This window comes from Medicago sativa, chromosome 3 (assembly GCF_051527215.1).
Source record: "Medicago sativa cultivar Bolivia chromosome 3, Bolivia_mono, whole genome shotgun sequence".
In the NCBI taxonomy this organism is placed as follows: domain Eukaryota; kingdom Viridiplantae; phylum Streptophyta; class Magnoliopsida; order Fabales; family Fabaceae; genus Medicago; species Medicago sativa.
Genome location: NC_140751.1, coordinates 49016299 through 49043637, shown reverse-complemented (window position 1 = coordinate 49043637; position 27339 = coordinate 49016299). Strand labels below are relative to the sequence as shown.

Genomic DNA, 27339 nt, shown 5'->3' with positions numbered 1-27339 from the left:
CAATGCTCCCACTATTCTCCTTGTGTGCACAAGATTTTTATTAATCAAAGTTTTTCATAAAACTTCACTAATAAAACAAATAATTCAACTTCAAGAAGCTTGCTCCAATTCATACATGAATTTTGTAATATATATATCTTTCTAGCATCCTTTGGATTAACGAAACCCTACATATATGTCAAATACATATACAAGGTCATTCTAATTAAAGAATGCAACATCGTTGTCCATCTCCTAGAATTTGGATTATACAATAAAGAAAATTTTGTACCAATTCTTAAATTTTGTTCTTCATAAGAACCAATTCAGAAACTCTTTTCTGAAAATTTTGTTCTTCATAAGAACCAATTCAGAAACTCTTCATAAGAACAATTCATAAGAACAATTCTTAAATTTTGTTCTTCATAAGAACCAATTCAGAAACTCTTCATAAGAACAATTCTTAAATTTTGTACCAATTCAGAAACTCTTTTCTGAAAATTTTGTTCTTCATAAGAACTTTTAACAATATAATAAAATTTATATGCTAAAGAAATTCTAAATACAGAAAATAAATAAAATAAATGTATCATGATTTAAAACATATTTAAATAGGTCTTTAATTAAATACACTCCCACTATTTTACTCAAATCAAATGACCTTCAAAACACTTGATTCGGAAAATCCCGTTGGAAGATTTTTTAGTGGGTTGAAATCCATATTTCACCTTGCTTTAAGTCAACGGGGGCTGTACTCAAAACTCAGTTATTTAGGTAGGAACTCCTTCCAATTGTATCTCATACAACTTTCAAATCATTTGAGTGAATAACTCCTTACTCTAATCTATCATATAGATGTTCCCAAACATTGCTTCTAAATTTATTTTAATCTTATTAAAATTAATTTAGTTAAGTTAAACCCAAAAGAATAACACTTGGGTAAATTGGATTACCGCACCGCAACTTACTAGTATAGAAAGTGCACCTCGCGGAGGCGAAACCTACACATTTCGATATTAGTCTTGAAGGGTGTTAAACTTTTGGAAAGCATTAAACTTAATATTTTGAATTGAAGGATTTTTATTAAGTTTGATCTCACCTCACCACGGCTTATATATCATATATATTCGCACTCCAATCATAACATGCATAACGATTATACAATAATAAAAGTGACATGATTATGGCCATCCTAACACTATGACTCTCTCAAGCCAATGAGAGAATCTAAACTAATCCTAGAAACGACCTTGCTTCTCCAAGCTTGACCTCCAGGACTATCCTAACGTCACGAGCCCTATTACTTCTTTGCATTCTATTTACATTACATATGAAAGAAACTCGTTTTACATACGAGGGAGTGGATGAGAAGAGAATGTACAATAGAGATATAAGAGAGAGGCACGACACGCAGGCCGTATTTTAATATCCAAAAGAAATAAAATATAAGGACTAGGGCCATAATCATTCACATGATAATAATAACAAACACACTTTTATTATTATTAATTATACCTTATAATTAAATAAATTAAATTAAAATTTGACATATGATCATACTACGCAGATTAGCTGGGGGTTTAATTGAGTACCAAAATATATTATATTGAGTACAAAAATATATTATATTAAGTACAAAAATATCTCATATTATGTACCAAAATATATTTTATTGAGTACCAAAATATATTATATTATGTACCAAAATATATTTCAGATCAAGTACTAAACTATATTAGATTGCATACCAAAATATCTCAGATTGTGTTCCAAAATATTCTAGATTGCGTATTTCGCATCAACACTTGACACGTTTATGAACACCCAAATCATTTCGGCAAATATTATGATCAAATCCAAAAGATCATATATGATATTGAAACTCTTTCAAATCATGATTCTTTTAAATTATAAACAAATCAAGTTAAAGTCATGCAAATCGATTAAATAATTTCAAAAGATCATATATGACATTGAAACTATTTCAAATCACGATCTTTTAAATTAACTATCAATTTAGGATCGTTTATTACCTTTCAAACAACTTTTGAAAAACAATCCAAAAGGTAGAATTTTTTTATTTACTTAATTATAGTAATATTGACACTCAATAATTATTATAATTAAATCTGCTTTATTTAGGCAATCAATTTGTTTCCAAAACAAATTACAGGGCTAAAATTAAGCAAATATTTTATTACCAAATTCAAAAATCATATCTGATATTGAAACTCTTTCAAAATCATGATCTTTTAAATTTACTACCTTTCTCCAATTAAATAAATTAATTAAACATAAATATTTTCAAGGATTGTTTGTTTAGCATGAACAACCGGATCTATGATGCTTCACCAGATTCGGATATTGAAGCTCACTCTCACGAATTGTTCAAATTCACAACAATCTCTTTGAAAACAATTGATCGAATGATACAACCATAATAATACAACGCTTGTATAGTTAGGTATCCTAATACAACAATCAAACATCAATAGTTTTAACAATTGTTTGTTCAGTATGGACAACCGGATCTTTGATGCTTCACCAGAATCGGTATTCGAAGCTCAATCTCACGAGTTGACTACAAATTCACAATCAATTATATAAAACCTATTGAACGAATGATATCATCAATATATCACATATAATGATGTTGTATTAAAATCATATATCACATATATGATATTGATCAATCAATTTTAATTAATATTTAAATTTAAATAATAAAATATTAACACTTAATATTCTATTTTATTAACGGATTTGCATTCCAAATTAATTCCTTATAGATTATCAAAATATTAGCAAATCAAATATTTGCGAAAATATTATTATCTCATAAAACAATTTTAAAAGATAATCTAATTTGATTTGTTTCCAATCATGTTCCCGTCGATATGTATAATCGATATGTCGATACTTCACCAGAAACGGTTTCTGAAACATCAAACAAATCGAAAAGCCATGCACAGAAAACATGATACGATGCCAATTTTAATTCTCTTTATTATTTAATTCCGATTCAAAATGTTTAATCATATTAAAACATAAAGTAGTAACAAAGCAATCCGATTCATGGTTTCGTAATTGGCTCTGATACCACTGAAGGAAAATCGAATAGAAGAATGGAGTAGAAGCAGCGGAATAATTTCGATTTTCTTTCCTTGGATCATTACGAAATTCAAACATGAATCAGTGATTCAATTGTTACCTTGAACTGTGGAATCTGAAAGCTGGAACTGGAAACTGGAATCTCGATCACAGCCAAGCAAGCAGCAAGCAGCAAAGCCTCTAGCAAGTCCACACGAACAGTGCTCCTCCAAAACTCGGTGCTAGCCAATGAATTGGAAGTGCAGAGAAGAAAGGGGTTGCTTCAAAACGTGTAACCAAAACTTCAGCACCGGAGTTCTATTTATAGAACTTCTAGTGTGCTCTGCAAGTCATAAGTCACTATTGGGCTTCAGTAAGCCCAACAACGAGTTTAGTAATTTTGCTAACTAATTAACGTTATTTACTAAACGCATCCCTTATATAAGTCATACTTATATATTTCTCTTTTGACTGTTCTTTGTGTGTGACCCTATAGGTTCTAGTCACGTTGGCAATAATATTAAATCTAATATTTAATATTATAAACAATGAGCGGTATCTAGCAACACATCATTGCTACCCAAGTGACAAGAATGTCAAGTGATCTGACGAAACCTTTCCATGATAATACTCATGTGTACAATTACTCCTTTGTCTCGATATCTTTATTGATCCCAAGGCATAGATATTGTCACCCTTGTATAGATCAATATTTATATTTCTTGATTCCGAAATATACTGAATAACGAATAAGTCCAATATCTTATATTGACTTAGTTCGGCATGGCCATGCAGTTTTACAGTCATATTTCATCAAGAGGCCTAAAGATATATCTCCTGTTTATGAGGAGGGACAAATCCCATCTAGGACACTCATGTCCCTCAGCATGCTTCATCAAGTACCCATCAACCAACGTTATGGTTATCCTTTTACAGACAACGTTAGAATGGCAACAAAGCACTTGAGTCCACATCTAGGGATCATAGTGGTTTCAGGTCTAAGAGCGATATACATTATTATCATTGTGAGAATATCTTATGACAATTGCATAACTTACTATGTAGTATTCTCACGGTGGGTCAATCCAATATAAATATTACTCCTAATATTTATATCTATGTGAAGACTTGATAACTCTTTATCCATGATCTGTGAGATGTGATCATCAGTCTACCCACATAATAGTCTCTATGCTTTAATGATATCCCACTTCTCAATAAAGCTTGACTACGGATACTTTTAGAATAGTTTCCTTATGTTTAACGGGGTCTCACAATTAAGTTATACTTAATGTTCCATTAAACGGACTAACTATTCTAGGGACTTCATTATTTTGAAACAAAACAAAATCAATAAAGAAATGCCTTTTAATTTATATTTTCACAATATATATATTTATATCAATATCATGATACAAAGCCAAACCCAATCAATATAGATTGGCTATTAGGGCTTACTCCAACAAGGTATTTGCGGTTTATTAAACTGATCAAACATTTGTAGGGTATTAACCTGGTTCCAAAGGTAGTGGCAGGGTATTAACCTGGTTCAAAGGTACAAAAGACATTGGCAGGGGATTAACCTGGTCCAAAAGGTACAAAAGACATTGGCAGGGGATTAACCTGGTCCAAGGGTACAAAAGATATTGGCAGGTGATTAACCTGGTCCGAAGGTACAAAAGATATTGGCAGGTGATTAACCTGGTCCGAAGGTACAAAAGACATTGGCAGGGGATTAACCTGGTCTAAAAGGAACAAAAGACATTGGCAGGTGATTAACCTGGTCCAAAAGACATTGGCAGGGTATTAACCTGGACCAGAAGGTAAGAAAGGCTTTGGCAGGTGATTAACCTGGTCCAACTGGTGCTAAAGAGATTAACAGGTGATTAACCTGGTCCAAAAGGGATTGGCAGGGTATTAACCTGGTCTAAATTTGGCTTAAAAGACATTGGCAGGGGATTAACCTGGTCCAAAAGGTAGTTGAAGACCGAACTGAAAGGATACGACCAAACAAGACTACAGGTGACATCTCTGGAACATACACAATGGGGATAACACTTTTGTGAGATACAATTGAAATAAGACTCTGGGTGATAATGCAATCATGATGAATGATATTTGTATGCAAGTTATATGTGCCTGAATATTTATATGCATGAATATATGTATGAATGAATGTATGAATATATGACTGTATAAATATATATGACAGGTGAACTCGATGAAACAAAAGAGGATAAGTAAGATGAGAGATGGACTGACACCGCAGTACAAACACTCGGCAATCTTCATTGGGGATAACATTACTGGAGATGAGTTAAACACTGTCAGGGTAAAGCTCAAACTCAGACCACTGGTGGGCGAACAACCCATAACCACACCACTGAAGGGAGAATGCCCCATAATCAAACCGCTTGGAGACAGAATGCCCCATAATCAATCCTCTTGGGGAAACAACTCATCAATCAATAATTTGGCAGAAGTCGCCAACTCTAAGGGATAAAATACATCAATCAAGCCACAGATGGGAGACACCGTCAATTAAACCATAGGCAGGAGTCGCCATTCATCAAATCACCGGCAAAAGTCGCCATTTCTCGGGATAAAACCCATCAATCAACCATTCTAGCAAAAGTCGTCACTCGTAAGCCAGCACAAAGTGCATTCTTTCTGTTTGGCCCACTTGAACTGTGATACCTCTGTCTTTTTCATTTTTTTGTATTGTTTTTTTTTTTTTTTTGAAAGTCCCTAACTTTTGCCTGGATCGCCCTTTCAGGTTTTCAATCCACCGGGAGTATATATATATATATATTTTTTTTATGCCCCTAATTTTTGCCTGGACCGCCCTTTTCGGGTTTTCAGTCCACCGGGACGCTCATTTTTGGCTTAAGCCGCCCTTTCGGGTTTTCGACTTAGCGAGCTCTTTTTTTTTTTGTATTCTTTTTTCTCTTTTTTTTTTGACAGAGGTCATCGCACATCACTTGTTCATAACTATCTTGCAGAGTTTAACTGTCCTTGGGACGAATGTTGATGTATGCTTCTCTTACTCATAAGTTCAAAGAATATGTACCTGTTGTTTATGCTCTTCAAAAGACATTAAAAAAAGTTTTAAATTTTTGCTTTAAGTATTCACATCAAAAATAGAAGAAAATTATGCAAACAGAATAAATGAGAATTTCAAATAAATGGGCACAAGCTCAAATTAGATGTAATGGAGTGGTGACCTGCCAAAGGCGTGGCTCCACAGATTTTAAAAAGTTTGGAAAATGGTAATTATATTGGAAAGGTACATTGAACACATTAACCGCTATGCTCTCTAACAACTTTGAATTCCACCGTTCCAAGTCTTTGATTTTGCAGATGCTTCGTGTCGAAGGTCTTTTGACAGTTGAAAATGCCCCAGATGAATCATATCTGAATTGATATAGTTACCTTGCCATAAACCGGAGGTCTTTTGACAGCTGAAATGCCCCAGATGAGTCATATCTGTTATGATGCAATTACCTTGCCATAAACCGGAGGTCTTTTGACAGCTGAAATGCCCCAGATGAGTCATATCTGTTATGATGCAATTACCTTGCCATGAGTTGGCGGTCTTTTGACGGCTGAAATTCCCCAAGTGAGTCATGTCCGACCAGATGCAGTTACTTTGTCATAATCCTTAACTTTTGCATAGGTCGCCCTTGCGGGTTTCAACCTATCAGGATAAGCACATTTTTTTTTTATCATTTTTTTTTATGTCTCTAACTTTTGCATGAACCGCCCTTTCGGGTTTTCAGTCCATCGAGACGCTCTTTTTTTTTTTTTTTTTTTTTTTGCCTAAGCCACTTTTTCAAGTTTGCGACTTATCGAGCTTTTCATTTTAACAAAGTATTTCTTGACTGCATCGGTATTCACAGGACATACAAGTTTGTCACCATTCTTTGTAATTTGGTATCCATTTGCTCCTGGAATCAGGTAACATATTTTTTTGAGCACAAAGCCACTTTCTTGACATTCATGGGGACGAGTCTTCTTTGTCAAATCCTTGATATAACTGTATATGGCACATGGCAATAACACTTTTAAATTCAATCAAGTTTAGCTTTCATTGGAACTTCTGTTGACAAGACTTTGGCCTCCATGTGGGGCACTGCTTTATATATTGTATACTGAGGGATGGTGGGGGGGTTGCCCCTGTTAAAGCGTGCACTTGAAGTACAATATCCCTGCAAGAAAAATGGTAGCATCTTGTGCCAGTCTTTGTAATTGAAAGTCCTCTTCTGGACAATCTTCCTTGGTATTTGCAGCTTCGACGGTCAAGATGCCCCAGTAGGCGAGAAATTTCATTGGTAAACTTTCACCCTCCTTTTCTTCAGTCTCGGATACAAGGAACTCAAAGTCGAGAGAGGGTACAGGGTTTAAGTGTTCAACGGGTTCATTAATGCATGATTAGATTATTGATATAAACATTATGATTATGCAGATATGTGGAAATGATTAAAGAAAATGAATTTTTGGTTTTTTGTATTACCATTTTTCCAGAAAAAGCACAAAAATAAAAACAAAGTCGGGATCAAAGCGACCTTTTAATTAATGATGAAAATACATAAAGCAAAAAGCCCTAAATAAATTCACTTCCGTCTCGGGTGGGACGAAAGGATTTTTTTTTTGAAAAACATAAAGCAACAAACAAACATATTAATTAAACAGATAAGTAGTAGAATAAACATCAATAAAGACCCAATTGCAGCTAAACATTCCCTGTATCGACATCAGGTTCCAAGATCTGATAGCAGATTAACTGGCATATTCGAATTCAAACTCTTCAAAAGGTATGAGGTTTTTTTGGATCAATTTCTGAACTATCTTCTGAAATGGAAAACATTGTTCAATATCATGACCCGATGCCCCTTGATGGAAGGCACAAGAAAGATCAGCTTTATACCCTGCTGGCTAAATTGTTGGTACTGAGAGAGGTGCCTTGGTGTGGATCAAATTCCTTTCAAGCAACCTTGGGAATAGATCTGCATACTTCATAGAAATAGGATGAATCTGAGTTCTTGGAGCCTGTTGTCGAGGTTGTTGTTGATATTGCTGAAACTGGGGTTGATTACCCGAACTTTGAACAACATTTGTGACAGGCATAACAGCGGCGACAGGGTGATAAACCAGATACTGTTGTTGAGGCTGACTCTCCTCCACACTCATTTCCTGGTATTCCTCCTCTAAACCATCAGTGGGAACACTTTCTTTCACCAGACATTCTTTTCGGACCCAGTCTTCAATACGCACACCCACAGTCATCAGCTTTGCGAAGTTGCTAGATGCACTTGCAAGCATATGCTCAAAATAGAACGGATTCAGAGTTCCCAAGAAAATCTCATTCAACTCTTTCTCTTCCAGAGGTGGCCGGACTTGTGCGGCGACATCTCTCCAACGTTGGGCATAAGCTTTGAAGGATTCATTATCATTTTGGGTCATGGCCTGCAGTTCCTTTCTGTCTGGGGCCAAGTGCAAGTTGTAGTTATATCGCTGGACGAAAGCCTCACACAAATCACTAAAAGTTTTGATATCATCCTTGCTCAGACCCATGTACGATATCAGTGCAGCACCAGTCAAACTATCTTGGAAACAGTGGATAAGGAGTTCATCATTACCTACTTGAGCAGACATCTTTCTCACGTACATTACCAAATGAAGCTCAGGGCAAGTGTTCCCTTTGTACTTCTCAAAATTAGGGACTTTGAATTTGGGTGGTATAACGACATTGGGAACCAAGCAAAGATCATAAGCATTTTTTCCAAACAGTTCTTTCCCACGGAGAGCTTTCAATTCCAATTGTATTTTGTCAAACTTTTCTTCCAGTTCAGCTATCCGGTCGTATGCAACCACATTTCCTGAGTGATAGATGGGTCTAGGGCCCTGCTGAGTAGTATGAATCAAAGGAGCTGAATAGGTCATAGCAGCTTGAGGGATCAAAGGGCCCGATTGAGAGATAGGTGTTGTCTGTTGCACAAAAGGAGCTTGAACCTTAGAGATAACAGGACGGAATATTTCACCAGAACTTAAAGGTGTGCTCCAGAGATAACCTTCCAGCATAGCATGTTGAGGAGTACTAGCAAACACTGTTGAAATCGGAGTAGTGGAAGCAACCGTCTGAGCTTGAGTGCTGCCAACTAGAAGAGATAATGGCCGACTCTGTGCAACCGTCATCAAAGATACTAAGTTCCTCAAAAGCTCATTTTCGGCCCGGAGGGTTGTCACCTCTTCACGAAGCTTGTGGTTCTCTTGTTCAAGATGATCCATTCTGATTTGCTCGAGTGTTGTAGATGCGAGTAGACTGATGGATTGACCTTTTATTGAGAAGATACAATGTGAGACACGGACTAGAAACTATGAATGCAAATGATGCATGATATGCTTATGCGAAAATATACAATTTTTTTTTTGAAGGACTTATCAAAGCTAATTTGTAAACATTGTAGAGGAACATGGTTTCATTTGAAAATTGTAAATATATCGCAATCGGTTCTTTTTTCAAAAGGTAAGAACGAAACCAAGGACAAAGTTCTTTAACAAAAACAAAAGCTTAGTTAAGATTTTTTTTGAAATTGTATTGCTTGGTGTTCATTCTCACAAGGTCCATTCCTTTGATATTTACAAAAAAACTTGGTTAAATCCTTCAATATTTGATGGAAAAAGCATTTATGAATGGATGCATGTATGCATGATTATGCATAGGAAACATGATGAGGTTTAAGATATACAATGTTGGAGTCAAGGGATAATAACGCCATTAGGTAAGGACTATGGTTTTCATTTGCACATGTAACAAGGGTTCTACCAAGTTCCCAAATTACAACTACCCTTATGAATTTATCGGTGCGTAGGAATGCTCCTAGTCCAATATCATCCACAAGGAAGTCTAGTTTGAGTGTAGTATCGCGTGACAACTAAAGTCAAGAATGCTCTTGGTTCAGTCTCCGCACTACGTCCTAAAAAGGCCAAGTGGGGTTAAGGGTTACTAAGGTCCACGGCTTCACCGGACACTCACATTGAAAGTAATAACGCCAACACGAATGCTCATGTTAACAAGACTACTACCTTCCGTGAGGCCTCCGCCGAGTAGGGTTATCATTTGTAAACATGGTCCAAGAATGCTCTTGGTATGTCACTATGATTTTACCCCGTCCTATATCCTATGTTTCACTCAAGTCCGGGTATAGGACTTTGTCTCACCACTCACGTAAAAATATTCTACAAAGTATATACCAATGATAAAGCATAAGAAATAAAGAAAGAAAGGTGGGCTTAACCCGCGAAGGATCCCCAGTGAAGTCGCCATTTTTGTAGACCAAGATTTTCGGGTGTCAATCCATTGATTGGACTTGAACCTTCAATCTACCGGACTTGCTCGATTTTATTCTTGGGAAGGGAAAAATGAGATTGAAAAACCCTTTTTGGATCCGGGGGTCGGTTACGATTCGGGAAGGTGTTAGGCACCCGCGTCGTTCACGGTACTCCGTGAGAACCTCTTTCTAACTTTATTTTTATTCGAAAATTTGTTGCTTAAAGTGAAAGAATGGAGGGAGAAGAAGTAGGAGCTTATTTTTATTTGATCGATTTGAAAGGATTAAAGCCTCTGCCTACGTACCCTTAAAAGGGATCAAAACCGTCGTAGTTCGTTCTCAAAAATGTTTTTGTGGGTTAGGTTGATTTTAATTTGATTTTGAAAATGATTTTGAGAAGGGTTGTGAGACCTCAAGGTATAGAAGAATAAAATAGAAGTGAGGTTGTTTCATTTTATTTGAGAAATTTGGTCTAAGTTTAATTAAGATTCATTTAAGGATTTGATTAAGAAAATAAAGGAAAAATCTCTTGGATTTGGATCCAAGGTTTATTAAGAAAATAATTTGACTTTTGCTTATTTGATTTTTTTGAGATGAAAATGATTTTTCTAACTAACGGAAAGCTAGCGTAATAACGTGAAACATAAAGCGAGCGTAAAGCGGTAAATAAAGTGATAGTGTCGGTGCAAGTGTCGGTGCTTGTGTCGGTGCTTGTGTTACCTACATTATTACAAAAAATTCCTAGATACATTCTATGGCCTCTTTGCCAAGCTACAAACCAATGGTACAAAATATACATCCATTTCCTAGTTATACACACTAAACAATTGAAATGAAAATAAAATGATAAGTAGTATGCATGCTATGAGTCTAAACAAAAGAACGAAAATATTAGCGATTAAGACATAAGATAAGTAACATGACTAATGAGAATTTTAAGAGTATTAGGACAAAGTGCAATGATGTTATGATTTTTAAAGCAACGCTTGAAAGCAAAATTCATAAGTAAAGCAATGAACAAGATATTTAAATATGCATGAGATTATACTAAAATTAAAGCCGACATGAGATGATGAGATTTAGAATGAATGATGTCAAAATTTTAAAACAATGCACAAAATAGAAATTGAAAGATTTTAAAGCATAATCGACAAGAGATATCATGGAGTGAAAAATTTGAAATGCATGAAACTAGAGTTAAATTTTAAAGCTAGGTTGTAAGAATGTTTGATGGAACCACTACCAAAAGATGCATAAAATGATTGTAAAGCCAACATATAAATTGACAATAATGCATGATGTTGAGATATCAAGGAAAGGCATGAAATGATTTTTGAAATATTAAAGCAAGATTAACACAAGATGTTATAGAGTAAAAGATTTATGATGCATTAAATGATTTTTGAGCCCAATACACTAAAGAAGTAAAAAAATGCATGATATTAAAATCGAAATCATCAAATAAAATAGATAATAATAACAAATGCATGATATAAAGAAGGCTTGACATTATTTAAACTAAAGATGCATGAGAATAAACAAATCATAATGATATGTTAAGGAAAGGTTACGAAGTAAAAAAAAACAAGGAAAAACATGCATGAAGAAATATTTCTTAAAAATGGGATGCAGCAAGCAGCAACCAACACATTGAACAGATAAGCAAATTGGGCTCAGGGTCAAAAGCATACCGGTTCGGTTTTGAAAATGGAGTGGGTTATTTGAACCGGTTTAAAAAAAAATAAAAAAAATAAAAGATATATAAAAATGGTTTTGGCTGTTAAGAAAACAAATAACAAGAAAATCCTCTTTCTTCAATCACGTGTTGCCTACCTGTTCTCTTTCTAACTTCACTTTTTTAAAACAAAAGGCTCTCGCCTCTCTCTTGCTTGCAACAAACAAATTAACTCCTATATTCCTAATACAGAAAGAACACGAAGAAGAAAGGGATGAACATTTTCCAGATTCCGGCGAGCCTTCATAGCTCCGGCACGGTGGCTTCCGGCCAAAGGTGGCGGCGCCACCGTACCGGAGAGTAAAAGCTCTCCGTTTCCAAATTTTTTCTACATTTTTAACAATCCAATTTTCTCCTCTTTCCAAATATCAACTCAAAAATGACAAAAGATCAAACACAAACCCTAGATCTACAAATTAATAACCGCCATTTTTAGCACAAATGAATCAACAAGCAATAGCAATGCGCAACAGAGAAAAGGGAAGGAAACAAGGTACCTTCGTTCAAATCGGAGATAGTCTGAATAGCAGGGAAAACTTCAAGATCCCAGCTGCTCTTGTTTGAAGAACGAACTCGTTCTTGCTGAGTTGGTGAAGTCGAGTTGTGTTGTTGCTTGTTGTTGTAGGTTCAGATCTGACTCAGTCTGACTCGGTTGACGACTCAGCTGAGTTGTTGGCCGAGTTGCGTTATTGTGTTGAGAGCTTCAAACCAAAAAAATCGCAATACTGCTCTGATGATATGAGTTTGCGATGATTAAATGATATGGTGTTTGATTATATGAACAATGGATGAATTGAATTTGAGTGGTGATGAGGAAAAGAATGTTGCTGGAGAATTGTTTGTTGTTGCGTGTTCATATGAACTTTTGAGGAGAGGGCTTTTTGGATCTGCATTTTCATGAAAGAGAAAGGGGAACGTGTTTGTGTGGGTTTTAGACCCAGCTGCCGCTGCAGTGTTAGTGTCAGTGAATATTTCTGTGCCAGCCCCCCTTTTGCCAATGATTGGCACCACTACTTATAGCAAAAAAACTAGGTTAAGACTAGTGATTGGATTGGACAAAAATACCCTCGCAAAGGGACCTATGCTACTTGGCCAACAAGATACTTAAGATATTTGGACCTTGGACTAAAATTAAACAAAATAATATATTGACAATGATAAAAAAGGAAACGAAAATTACATTAAAAATAAAAATAAAAATAAAAAGAGTTAAAATAAAATAAAGTACTAATAACTAAAATAAAAACGCAAGATATAATAAAAGTGATAATAAAACATAAAAATGTCCCTTCGGGATCGAAATGAGGTATTTCAAGATAACTAACTGCCGAAAATTCTGTCTGAGACGACGAAATTACTCGGCGTTAAAGGTACGAATAAAAATGGTAAATACAAAGAAAAGTGGTCAAAATTTGGGGTATGACAATTAGGTTGTTGGGGGTTATTTGGTGGTGGAAATTGGTATTGATTATTGAATGGTTGTTGGAATTGAGGGAACGGTTGTTGATAGAAGTTAGATTGTGGCCATTGGTAGTTATTGTTGTAAGGTGCTCTCCATGGTCTCTGAAAGTTTTGATTGGCCGGATATCTTCCTTGAAAATTGGAAGTACCCGAATTTTGGGATTGTTGTGAGGTTCCGGCTTTTTGTGGTTGGTTAGGCCTTTGTTGGTTTCCCACATAGTTGACCTCTTCCTCTTCAAAAGAACCGGGTTCGGGACAATAGCCGGTGGGATGATCCCCCGTACAAAGTCCACAAGTATTGACTTGAGCGGTTCCTCCTTCTTGCTTGAGAGATTCAAGAATTTGTTTTGGCATAGCTCTCATCTCCTTTTGCATAGCTTCTATTTGTTGAGTGAGAAGCTTATTTTGAGCTAAGACCGCATCATTTGCTTCTAGTTCAAGGATACCGGCTTTCCTTTGTTGAGGATTCCGATTGTGAGAAGATTTTCTTGTGTTGAGAGCCATTTGGTTAATGATTTTGACAGCATCAGCTGGATTTTTCATAGCAATAGAACCTCCAGCACTTGCATCTAGCATCGTCTTGGACATGTCTTGAAGCCCTTGACGAAAAAGATATAGTTGCATTTGGCTATCAAAACCATGCTTTGGACAATTCCTTAGCAATGATTTATAGCGCTCCCAAGCTTCACAAAGAGACTCACTTTGGCCTTGAGCAAAAGTTGTAATTGAAGTTTTAGCTTCAAGATGCCTATCCTCCGGAAAGAATCTTTCTTGAAACGCTTTCTCTAGCTCCGTCCAGTCTTCCATCAAAGAAGTTGGTTGATCAATATACCACTCCTTTGCTTTCCCGATCAAAGAATGAGGAAACAATTTCACAAACATACCCTCTTCCTCATCTTCCTTCAAACCAAGTGTCACGGCGATACCATAGAAATTGGTTAAATGTCTATATGGATCCTCATGATCCATACCGGTAAACTGGTTATGAGTTATCAAGTTTATCAACCCCGACTTCAACTCAATTGATTTGGCATTTTGATTTCCAAGATTAGCTAGCCTCCTCGGACTAACCCACATTGGTAGAGCATCATTTTCACCTTCATTAGCCTTGATTACTTCTGGTTCACTCCTTGGAGATGATAGTTCAGAAGAGTGTGAAGAACCACCAAGTGAAATAGTATGCACCGAACCGGAAGGAGAAGGAATAAAAAGTAAAGATTCCGGCTGAGCCAGCCTGGCTAATCTCCTAGCTTCCTTTGCTTGCTTCCTAAGTAACCTAGCAGTTTTCTCTATCTCAGGATCAAATTGTAGGTCTTCTTTAGCAATGGTACCTCGCATAAACAAAGTTCACCAAGACTATACCAGGTGGTTAGCATAAAAGATAATGAATGATATAATTGTATAAGTATATGCATGAAAGAATTTTGTGCAAAATTGACTTAACATGACAAAATTGTTTCAAAACTTATAATATAAAATACGCTACTCCCCGGCAACGGCGCCATTTTGATGTAAGAATTCTTCCTACATGTCATATAACTATGTACACGTGAGTATATATAGGATCGTTTCCACAGGGAGTTACGTTAATCATAAGCATTTTCACAATAGTTCACGTTAAGGGTTTGGATATAATTTGTTTGTTTGTAACACTATATCCATAGATGACACTAAAGTAAAAACGAGAGGGGATCGAACTATTTCGCTTGCGGTATAAGATAACGAGCAAGCATAACAGCAGCAATCTCTCGATCGATTAATAGACTCTAGCTTTATAACCAATATTAGTACAATCATTTCTACAATATCCTTCGTGTCCAAAGCGACATCGTTATTTCCAAGTTAGCGTTTAAACATTCGTGTCCAAATTCCTTAAACGATAACAAAGTCGATCGGATAACTTAATCGACCGTGTCCAGCCTGATTAAGTATCCGAAAGCATTAAAATCTTGATTAAAAGTAATTATCAAAGGTTTACAAACTTGTCAAGAGTGATATAACATAAGATAGATTGTTACTCTAGTTCTAGATTCAAGAGTTTGTGTCCAAATCATCTTGAATCTCTTTGAAAGCATTAAAAGCAAGAATAACAACAATATTGAATCATTAAGTTAGAACCTTATATATTAAAAGATCAAAAGATTACATAATAGCTTGATTGTTACCTCAATACTACAAAGAAGGTGATAGTTACACATAGACATGTAAACTAATGCAAGGAATGAAGGAAAGATGAAGATTCCATGCCAAGATCCTTGATGTCTCAATGAATCTAGGGTTGAATCTACTCCTTAATCACTTGCTTTGTGTTTCTCTCTATGAAATAGCTCTAACCTCTCTCTAGAAATGTATAAAATGTTTCAATGGAATAGTGAATAGTCCTAGAGAGAGGGAAAACATGTATTTAAATGGGCTAAAAACGTGTAATCTCGCTTAAGCGAGATACATCTCGCTTAAGCGAGAAGCCAAAATATCTAGCCATGGCCAATAAAATATTGCCACGTAGCCCTGATCCTTGATGTGTTGCATCTCGCGTAAGCGAGTTGGAAGCGAGCCAGAAGCGAGTGATCCCTGGAGAAATCTCGCGTAAGCGAGTTAGAACTCGCGTAAGCGAGGTTGCTTCAAACTTAAACCGCCTTTGAATCCTGCTTGAGCGACTTGGAAGCGAGATGCTCAACTGCTCCCTGGAGAAATCTCGCGTAAGCGAGATGATCTCGCGTAAGCGAGATTCTAAAATTGCACAAGCGACCTGGAAGCGAGTTGTAAGCGAATGTTGAGCTGCTCCCTGGAGGAATCTCGCTTAAGCGAGATGACCTCGCGTAAGCGAGATGTGCTTGGTTCACACACTTGAGTTTTGGTCCTTGCTTGTCATTTCCTGCATAAATTGGGTAGAATTAGGCATATAAAGCATAAATGGTATAATTACAACAATTGATTGCTTTTCCGTAGATAACTTGCATAACAAGTCACTAAAAATGCCTCTTTTTCCACATGAAATATATTACTTTTGAGCACTTATCAGGCATAAGCCCTCATCGTCGTTGAGCATAAATATACTCCTAGGGCATGAGCCCTCATCGTCGTTGAGCAAAAGCTCCTAGGGCATGAGCCCTCGTCGTCATAGAGCAAAAGCTCCAGGGCATGAGCCCTCCTTTAAATGAGTATGCATGGACTCAACATCTTACGTCTTAGAAACTTCGTGAACATCTTATAACTTCTTGACTTTTACCGACATTTTCATCTTAATAAAGATCAACAGCAACATATGCAGCACTTATAAATTCATTTCATATCAGCATCACAACATAACAGTATCAAATGATAATAATAGCATCTTAAGCATCACATCAACATAAGCATCGCATAATGCATATACGATTATATATATCATCAGTAACAACATTAAATCATCTTATAACAACTTCACAGATCATCATTACTATTATATTCAAACATCAACAATTCATCATATAACATCATATTCAAACATCAACAATTCATCATATATCATCGTATTCAAGTATCAACAATTCATCATGCATCTTTGTAAGACCATAAATAATCATGCACAACATATTTTCATGTCAACCAAGGCTACTGGAAAGATATCACAATTATCAACAACTTTCATGTTTACAACAAAGATCAATTTAAAACAGAAACATAAGAACAAAACGCAAAAAAATGAAACAGAGAATGTTGTCACTGTGTAATTTCGCTAAGACTTCCTTGTAGTATTTTCATCATAACTCAAAGACCAAACCTCATTTCCATGTCAAACCAAAGCCACTGGAAAGCTAACAAAATTATCTAAAACTTTATGTTTACGCCTAAGACCAATTCTGTACCGATCAATACCAGTTTTCATTTTAAATTCGGAAAAGTTGTGCTGAAAGTCCATAAAAATTCACTGTGACCTACGTACAGTAATTTGACCATAACTCAAGTTCTGTAAATCCTTTTGAAGTCAAACCAACAGCATTAGAAATCTAACATCCATACCTACAACTTTCGTGTGTACACCTAAAGCCAATTCAAAACTGAAATGTGTAAAAATGATGCAAAAACATGAAAAAGAGAATGCTGTCAGAGCTCTCGGGAAAACTCAATTTTTCATCCCAAAATCCCAATTTTGAATCCCCTAAGCCCAAATTTGGTTTAAACGTTTCTAAACATGAAAAGACACCCAAATACATATAAAACTTCAACTAAAACACTCTTTCAACAAAAATCACCATTTGACCCATTTTTCATGAAAACCTTCAAGAACAACATAAATTCACTTCAAGCTCTATGATTATGATTACCCATGGAATATCTAAGGTCTGTACACAATTTCTACATCAATCTAACAACTTCTCACCATCTAATCATCAATTCTCTCTCAAAACCCTAATTCGCAAATTCTCACAAACTAATCCTAGAACATGTTAATTGCAAATTCAGAATTACAGACTTAATATTACCGAATGATAGTCTCACCCTTACCTTAGAATTATCGATTGACAGCCCTTCTCTTGGTTCTTCTCTCCTCTTGTTCTCTTCTCTCTAAACCTTGTTTTCTCTAAATCCTTGTTTTTGTATATGTTAGTCTTTCAACCTAATATCTCCTCTATTTATAATACTAACTTCTCTTCTTAAATATCTAATTAAGCCCAATAACTCTCATCTTTCTATTTCAACCCCCAAATCTACTTATTCTAATAATTATATTTCTCTACTAAATATAGTCTCCCACTAAATATATAATACCCCCAAATAACAAATATATTTCTACACCAGATAACATATATATTTCTACACAAAATAACAAATATATTTCTACACCAAATAACTTATATATTTCCACACAAAATAACGAATATATTTCTACACCAAACAACATATATATTTCCACACAAAATAACAAATATATTTCTACACCAAATAACATCTATATTTCCACACAAAATAACGAATATATTATACTAGTAAATACCAACATATAACTTAACAAAAAATCACTCATCAAATTAACTCTACTAAATTATAAAAAGACATCCAATCTCAATAAAATAGTAAATAATAAAAGTAGGGCGTTACACTTGTAACTCAATACCTCTTTGTAAAGAAACTCATATCATTATAGTGGAACAGAGAGCTGCTCTCTCCCCCAGAGTAGGTCATCATTAGACCGAACTGGGTAAACAGATTCTTGTGTTCTCCTTCTTCCCTTTATCTCTTGCTGTTTATTTTTGTTTGAATTATTTTGTCACCCGCTTGATTTGATTACTTGGTATTAATTTTCTCCACGCATCAAGTTTATTATTGGTGTGTTTTTCACAACGAATTCACAACAATTGGCGCCCACCGTGGGGCAAAGGTCAAATCAATAACCATATATCATGGGTTCAAAGTGGGCCATTGAAAAGTTTACCAGTAGTAACGACTTCGGGTTGTGGAACGTAAAGATGAGGGAAATTCTAATTCAACAAAAGTGTGTTGAAGCACTGCAGGGAGAAGCACAGATGCCTGCGCATCTGACACCTGTTGAAAAGACGGAGATGAATGATAAAAAGGTCAGTGTTATCATTCTGTGTCTTATGGATAAGGTGTTGAGAGAGGTAGCAAGGGAGACTACTGCTGTGTCTATGTGGAATAAACTTGATTCATTGTACATGACCAAGTCCTTGGCACATAGACAATGTCTTAAACAACAACTCTACTTTTACCGAATGGTGGAGTCAAAACCTATAATGGAGCAACTGGCGGAATTCAATAAGATTATTGATGATTTGGCGCACATAGATGTAAATCTGGATGATGAGGATAAATCCTTACACCTACTGTGTGCTTTACCTAAGTCCTTTGAGAATTTCAAGGATACAATGCTTTATGGCAAAGAAGGCACTATCACTTTGGAGGAAGTTCAAGCAGCTTTGAGAACCAAAGAGTTAACCAAGTTCAAAGAGTTGAAGGTTGATGATAGTGGAGAAGGCTTGAATGTCTCAAGGGGGAGAAGTCAAAACAGAGGAAATGGGAAAGGCAAGAATTCTAAGTCAAAGTCTAGGTCGAAGGGTGGTGATAATAAAACAAAGTACAAATGTTTTATTTGTCACAATCCAGGCCACTTCAAGAAGGATTGTCCGGATAGAAAGGGCAATGGAAGTGGTAATCCATTCATTCAGATTGCAAGTGAAGAGGAAGGTTATGAGAGTACTGGAGCACTAACTGTGACAAGTTGGGAACCAGAAAAGGTCTGGGTCTTGGACTCTGGGTGCTCTTATCACATCTGTCTGAGAAAGGAGTACTTTGAAACATTGGAGCTGAAAGAAGGAGGAGTTGCTCGCCTTGGTAATAATAAGGCTTGCAAAATTCAAGGTATGGGTACTATCCGTCTCAAAATGTTTGATGACCGTGATTTCCTTTTGAAGGATGTGAGGTATATTCCTGAACTTAAGAGAAATTTAATATCTATAAGCATGTTTGATGGTCTAAGATATTGTACTAGAATTGAACGTGGTATGATGAGAATTTCTCATGGTGCATTAGTTATAGCTAAAGGTTCTAAAATACATAGTTTGTATATTTTAGAAGGTTCCACTGTTATAGCTCATGCATCGGTTGCTAGTGTAGACACTCTGGTCATAACTAAACTGTGGCATTTGAGGTTAGGTAATGTCAGTGAGGGGGGTTTGGTTGAGGTAGCTAAACAAGGTTTGCTAGGAAATGAAAAATTGAACAAACTAGATTTCTGTGATAATTGCACATTAGGGAAACAACACAAGGTGAAGTTTGGGGTGGGTGTGCATAAATCTAGTAGGCCTTTTGAGTATGTTCATTCGGACCTTTGGGGTCCAGCATCAGTTAAAACTCATGGGGAAGGTTCATATTTCATGTCTATTATTGATGATTATTCTAGAAGGGTATGGGTTTACATTCTGAAGAATAAAAGTGACGCTTTTGAAAAATTTAAAGAATGGCATACACTTGTAGAAAATCAGATTGGAACCACACTGAAAGTGTTAAGAACTGACAATGGCCTGGAGTTTGTTTCAGAGCAGTTTAATGAGTTTTGCAGGAAACGAGGTATAAAGAGGCAAAGAACCGTGGCATACACACCTCAACAGAATGGTCTTGCTGAAAGAATGAATAGGACCTTGTTGGAGCGTGTGAGGTGTATGCTATTGGGAGCTGGATTGTCCAAAAGTTTCTAGGGAGAAGCTGTTAGTACTGCATCATATTTGATTAACAGATGTCCATTAACAGGGATAGATCTCAAGACACCTATGGAGGTTTGGAGTGGGAGACCGGCAGACTACTATAATTTGAAAGTTTTCGGAGCTTTAGCATTTGCTCATGTCAAAGAGGACAAACTTGATGCTAGAGCTGTAAAGTGTATTTTCATGGGTTATCCTGAAGATGTGAAAGGTTACAAACTATGGAAGATGGAACCTGGAGGATCAAAATGTATTATAAGCAGGGATGTTACTTTTGATGAGACTCGCAAGGGGATGAAGTTCAAAGACCTGTATATAAGCTCAGAAACGGGGGTAAAGAAAATTCAGTTTGAGGTGGAGCCTACCACTGATGAAATGAAAGGGGAGGATCAGACTCCAGTACCCGATGAGAGTGAAGGCCAAGAAATAATTAGTCCTGACTATCAGCTAGCAAGAGATAGGATAAGGAGACAAATTAATCCACCTAATAGATACGGTTATGCTGACCTTATATGTTATGCTTTGAATGCAGGTGAAGAATTGCAAGACTCAGAACAAAAGAACTTCTGGGAAGCATTAGAAAGCAACGAAAGCAAGGATTTTTTGAAGGCAATGAATGAGGAAATGCTTTCATTGGAAAAGAACCAGACTTGGAAACTTGTTTCATTACCTAAGAATCAAAGGGTAGTGGGAAGCAAGTGGGTGTTTAAGAAGAAAGAAGGTATACCAGGGGTCGAAGCACCTAGGTATAAGGCAAGACTTGTGGCAAAGGGTTTTACTCAGGTGGAAGGGATTGATTGCAATGAAATCTTTTCACCGGTGGTAAAACATTGTTCTATAAGGGTACTTATGGTGATTGTTAACATGTATGATCTTGAGTTAGAACAAATGGATGTGAAGACCGCATTTCTACATGGAGAGTTGGAAGAAATTATCTATATGCAACAACCAGAAGGTTTCGTAGAAGATAATACAAAAGTGTGTTTGCTGAAGAAATCTTTGTATGGGTTAAAGCAAAGTCCACGGCAGTGGTATCGTCGGTTTGATGAGTTCCTAGTAAAGGTTGGTTTTGCGAGAAGCAACTATGATAGTTGTGTTTACATGATGAGAAGGAATGAGAAAGTCATTCTCTACCTTCTCCTTTATGTATATGATATTCTTTTGGCAAGTTCTCACATGCAAGAGATTCAGAAGCTCAAGGAAAGATTGAATGATGAATTTTAGATGAAGGATCTTGGTAATGCAAAGAGGATACTTGGTATGGATATCATAAGGGACCGAAACAAAGGTGAGTTGTTCTTATCTCAGCAGGGGTACTTGAGGATTGGTGGAGCGCTTCAGAATGAAAGATTCTAAGGTCGTTGGCACTCCTCTTGGTCATCACAGAAAGTTGTCAATAAAGCACTGTCCTCAATCCGATGAAGAGAAAGGCAAGATGGAGGGTATGGTATGGTTTGTAGTAGACCGGACTTATCGTATGCAATAAGTGTGATAAGTCGGTTTATGGCAAATCCGGGTCAAGGGCACGAAGTGGGTTCTGAGATATTTGAATGGGACTTTGAAAGGTGGTCTGAAGTATACAAGGCCACAACCAGGAAGGGATGCTTTGGAGGGATATGTTGATGCGGACTATGCAGGTAACGTAGTCACTAGAAAATCTTTGTCAGGGTTTGTGTTTACAGTGTTCGGTACAACAGTTACTTGGAAGGTAAATCAACAATCAGTTGTAGCTCTTTCAACAACTCAAGCAGAGTACATTGCCCTTGTTGAAGGGGTCAAGGAAGCCATATGGTTGAAAGGTATGGTTGGAGAAATGGGGATTAGTCAAGGGTGTGTGAAGATACATTGTGATAGCCAAAGTGCCATTCATTTGGCAAATCATCAGATATATCATGAAAGAATAAAACACATTAACATTCGTTTGCACTTTGTTAGAGACATGATTGAGACAAAGGAGATCATGGTTGAGAAAGTGGCATCGGAAGAAAATCCAGCAGACATGTTCACCAAATCATTACCGAGATCAAGGATCAAGCATTGCTTGGACTTGATTAACTTCATTGAAGAATAGATGAAGGTTGGAGAGAGCACAACAAGGTGATGGTTAAATTGGCATCATCACTAATTTAGAGTCAAGATGGAGAAATGTTGAAAGTGACTCAAAATTGAAGTCAGGAAGCTGTCAAAATTGGAGCATGATCTAAAAAATCAGAGTACGATTTTTGGACCAGAATTGACACTTTCCATTTTCAAAAAATCAGAGCACGATTTTATGCTGATACAGAAAAAACATATCGTATTTTTGGGCCTGATTTTGTTCCAATTTTTTGGGGATGCTTTCCACTATAAATATAAACCTTGTATCAGATGATTATGTGTGTAGAAACAAAACATTGTGCAGAAAACAGGGTTTAGAAGCCAACATGCAAACTAGGGTTTATAGAGATTTCTCTTGGCAACAAACACTAGGGTTGGGATTGTTTTGATTCACCTTGAACAAAGCACTATTAGGATCGAGTCTCTTGGTCACGGGAAAAGGATGGGACTTAGGTAGAATTAGGTTTGAGGACTGATTCTTGTAACTCAATACCTCTTTGTAAAGAAACTCATATCATTATAGTGGAACGGAGAGCTGCTCTCTCCCCCAGAGTAGGTCATCATTAGACCGAACTGGGTAAACAGATTCTTGTGTTCTCCTTCTTCCCTTTATCTCTTGCTGTTTATTTTTGTTTGAATTATTTTGTCACCCGCTTGATTTGATTACTTGGTATTAATTTGCTCCACACATCAAGTTTATTATTGGTCTGTTTTTCACAACGAATTCACAACAATGCTAAATATATGTTATAAATTGCATATAGTCATAAATAACTGAGTTTAAAGTCCACGAAATACTTATACATAAATGACTAAAAAAAATCAACAAAATCTTTCAAAACCCCTTAAAATCCTGCGATTTTGTATGGATTTCATGATTTTGAAAGATTTTGATGTGATTTTACTATGATTTTGCCTATTTTGGGATTCTACTATGAATTTGAGTCATTGAAGGTGAAGAAAGTCGCAAAATCTTGGATTTTAGAAGTTAAGTCAGAATTTTGACAACAATGCATAAAAGTATAGATATTTGAACTTAAGGAATATCTAATGAAAATGATATTAAGAAAAAACTGGCAGAATCATGCGATAATAAATTTTCTCTTGGCAACTAATTCTTGGTAGACACCCGACTCGCCCAAATTTATCTAGAAGAGAAGTGTTTGTGGATTGTGTTAGTTCGGATTGTGTGCAGTGTCCGAGGAAACTAAGAGGTGAAGGATCACTTGTTTTGTAGATGTAACTTCGTTGCGGAAATTTGGTATTTGATCTTTATATGAATCGGAACAGTGTCTTTCCACCCGATAATGTGGTTTCCCTCCTAGATTATTTCTCTTATTCTTCTTTATCAAAAGAGCACCCTAAGGGTCTAGCACTTACCTGGCATGCAACCTTGTGGAAGATTTGAGAAGTGCGGAATTGGGTTATTTTCTCCTCAAAGATTGTGGGGGTGGAGGAGACTGTAGAAGGTAACAAAGCAACATCTTGGAAATGGTTTCTTGCTATGGAAAAAGGGGGACCATGTTTGTATTAAGAATAGTACTCAAACCCTCTTATTTGTTTAAATGCGTAAGTTATATTTTGGTTTGTTTTTGCAGGGCAATCACTCCTCGTACTTTTTCCGAATTGTGGGTTAAGTACTCTTTGTACTTCTTTCCTTTCTAATAAATTTTGTTATTAAAAAAAAATACTAATAAATTGTAAGGAAAAAATCATTACACCAAGTGAAAAATGATTTCTGCAGCAACAGTAACAGTTATATGATTCATATTATAGAACTATTAATTATTGATACCATAATGATCTCCAACATGCATAATCCTCTGATAAAACAGCCACCAAATGAAATGGATAGCAGTTATCATAAAATTCCATAATATATTCCGTCCGTCTCACTGTAAGTGTATGTAAGATACACTGTCAGTGGAGTCACCTCTTGCTACATTATATTCTTTCCTTTCATTCAGTACATAAGGTAGAGAATAATAAGACAGCTTCCTAGCAAATAACAGTTTTATACAATAGCCAGCCTATGATTTAATGGTCTCTAACAGAAGCGAGATCTAGCTTTCACATCATGAAATAACTTGCTTCAAAGATCTACCGCTTTACGCATACAGGTTTGATCTATTCTGATCTTGTCACATATGTTTAGACCGTCATGCAATTTGCAACAGTTTCGGTTCTGTTAGTTGAGTGAATTTAATTGACATATCCTTTTTGCATTTGATTGAGTCATAAGTTAAATATGCATGAGAGTTCAAATGGTGAGCTCACTTTAGAGCATAATATTCTCTTATGTTTCTCTTTAGTGCGACCAAATATTCATTAGATATGTTACAATTTGTCATAGCCACGATGCACACAATGTACTGATAACATGTGATAAGAATAAGGTCTTCAGGATGCTGTTTCGCATCTCATCATTATTTTTTGAATAAATGTAGAAGCTGCATCACATCATTAGATTACAATTTGTTCAATTGTATTGTAAGGTTATGATGAACAACTTAGCAATTTGAAAAGGCAAGGCTTTCCCGTCTCTCGTCTGTCAAGATAGTTTTGCTATAAAGATGTTTAGGGGAAGTGTAAGTTGTTTTGAACTAATCTCTTTTTTACAAAATTATGGCTCTTAGCGTTTAAGTAGTTGTGAAAACAAACAATTATTATTGCTACTATATAATTTTGATGAAGAACGTGAGTTTAAAGATTTATTTTGTTGCCGTGTATACTATCGATCTGTGTTAGTACTTAAAGGTACAAATTTTGTCGAGTATAGCTTGAGCTTAGTAGTCTTCTGATTTGATATATGTTATATAAATTGAGAGGACACTCAAACTCTTGTTGTTCTCGGTAGATGAATAAATGAGTTTTCTTTTCAAATAATTGGTATTGTTATTGGAAGGATAAAATGGTAGAAACTCTATGCTAATTGGTCTACCATTCTGTTCCTGAAAACTATTCTTTGAAAATAACCATATCATGGCAGTTGAAATTGTTAGTTGCAGGTGATCATTGATTGTCATAACATGTTTTAAACTACATAAACCACTCATCATATTGCTTAATTGATCATTAAGTATTTACTTCAGTTTCAAAATTATAGGATGGATAATAATTTATTTGTTTTATATCACATATGTTAAAAAATTGACAAATAAATAATTAAGTTTGTTTCAGCTTCCTTTTTGCCATGGCTCCAAATTTTCAATGCTCAAGTTCACTAGAGAGAAAATTGCAGTACTTGTTACTTTATAATTTTTTGTAAAATGAAATTTATACTTCTATATTGCCGGAAAACGCTACATTGACCGATATAATTGTATTCAGACAAAGTTGAGACTCAATTGATAAATTTGACTGAAATACTTGTTGTTTTCCCTATACTTTCAATGAAAGTTAATGATAATTGAAAACTTGGTCACTGCTTCATGGAACAAAAATGAACTTTGTTAAATAAAAGGACTATTTGATAATGCATTTGAACACAATGTAACATACATCAATTGGAGCCACAGTGTCTTTGAAAATAACATAACCACGATCAATGAGTTGTCTCAAAGTGCTATCAAAATTCTTTCCTCCTAGTAATAATGATTAACTTTAAGCATTAGTTGTTAGATTTTGACACTCCAAAAATTATACTTTAAGACACTCCAAAACATTTTTAGATATAAAATTATTGGTTTTTTATTTTGCTCTACAAATCAAATCAGATGCCATCTTCACATGATGTAGATTTTGAACCAGCCAAGTTTTTACACAAACTCTTATTCAGTAGTTATCTGAATAAACTGATATATAAACCAATAAAAAGAAACAATATACATAACATGAGGAATTAACATTAACCAAAATCACTACATTTTCATATATTAAGGAGATGAGACCAATTCCCAAAGAATAGCTGACAACTTGAATGCACCTATTCTCAATGAGAAAAAACATTGCAACAAGTTAAAGATGAATGCAGCAGCAACAGTGGTATAGTGTACATATGTTCTCATCCCATACAACTCTTAATTGTTGATATCATGATATGCAAAACAATCCAAGATCTGCCACAAACATAATCACCTGATAAAATATGAAGCAAACAAAATAGATAAAAGTTAAAGGAAAGGAAAAGAAGGAAGGGCTCTCAAAAGGAAGATCAAATGATACTCACTTGATCTTCCTTTTTTGATTTCTTTCCAAATTCCCAATCCTCATGTAAGTTCTTAAGAATGAAAACAAAGTTGCAGCAAATGTTAATTGTTTAGTTTATCATGGTAACATTTTGCTGACATGAAATTTGTAGTTCTACTTCTACATGAAATTTGCATGCAAATTTCAGTGAGAAAGATGCGTGTGTGTTAAATATGTGAAACGTTTATATAGGGAACTAAACAAGTTTGTACTCAATAAACAGATATAATGCTGATGTATTCGAAAATTTTGTTTCAGT

The 27339-nt window shown here is 35.6% G+C and overlaps 1 pseudogene across 1 annotated transcript; it reads right to left on the bottom strand.

The window, feature by feature from the left end:
- Positions 1-6241: 6241 nt before the first annotated feature.
- Positions 6242-11753, bottom strand: LOC146937917 (uncharacterized; annotated as a pseudogene). The gene has a single exon (XR_015031065.1). The product of XR_015031065.1 is annotated as an uncharacterized LOC146937917 (transcript).
- Between the last annotated feature and the right edge of the window lie 15586 nt (positions 11754-27339).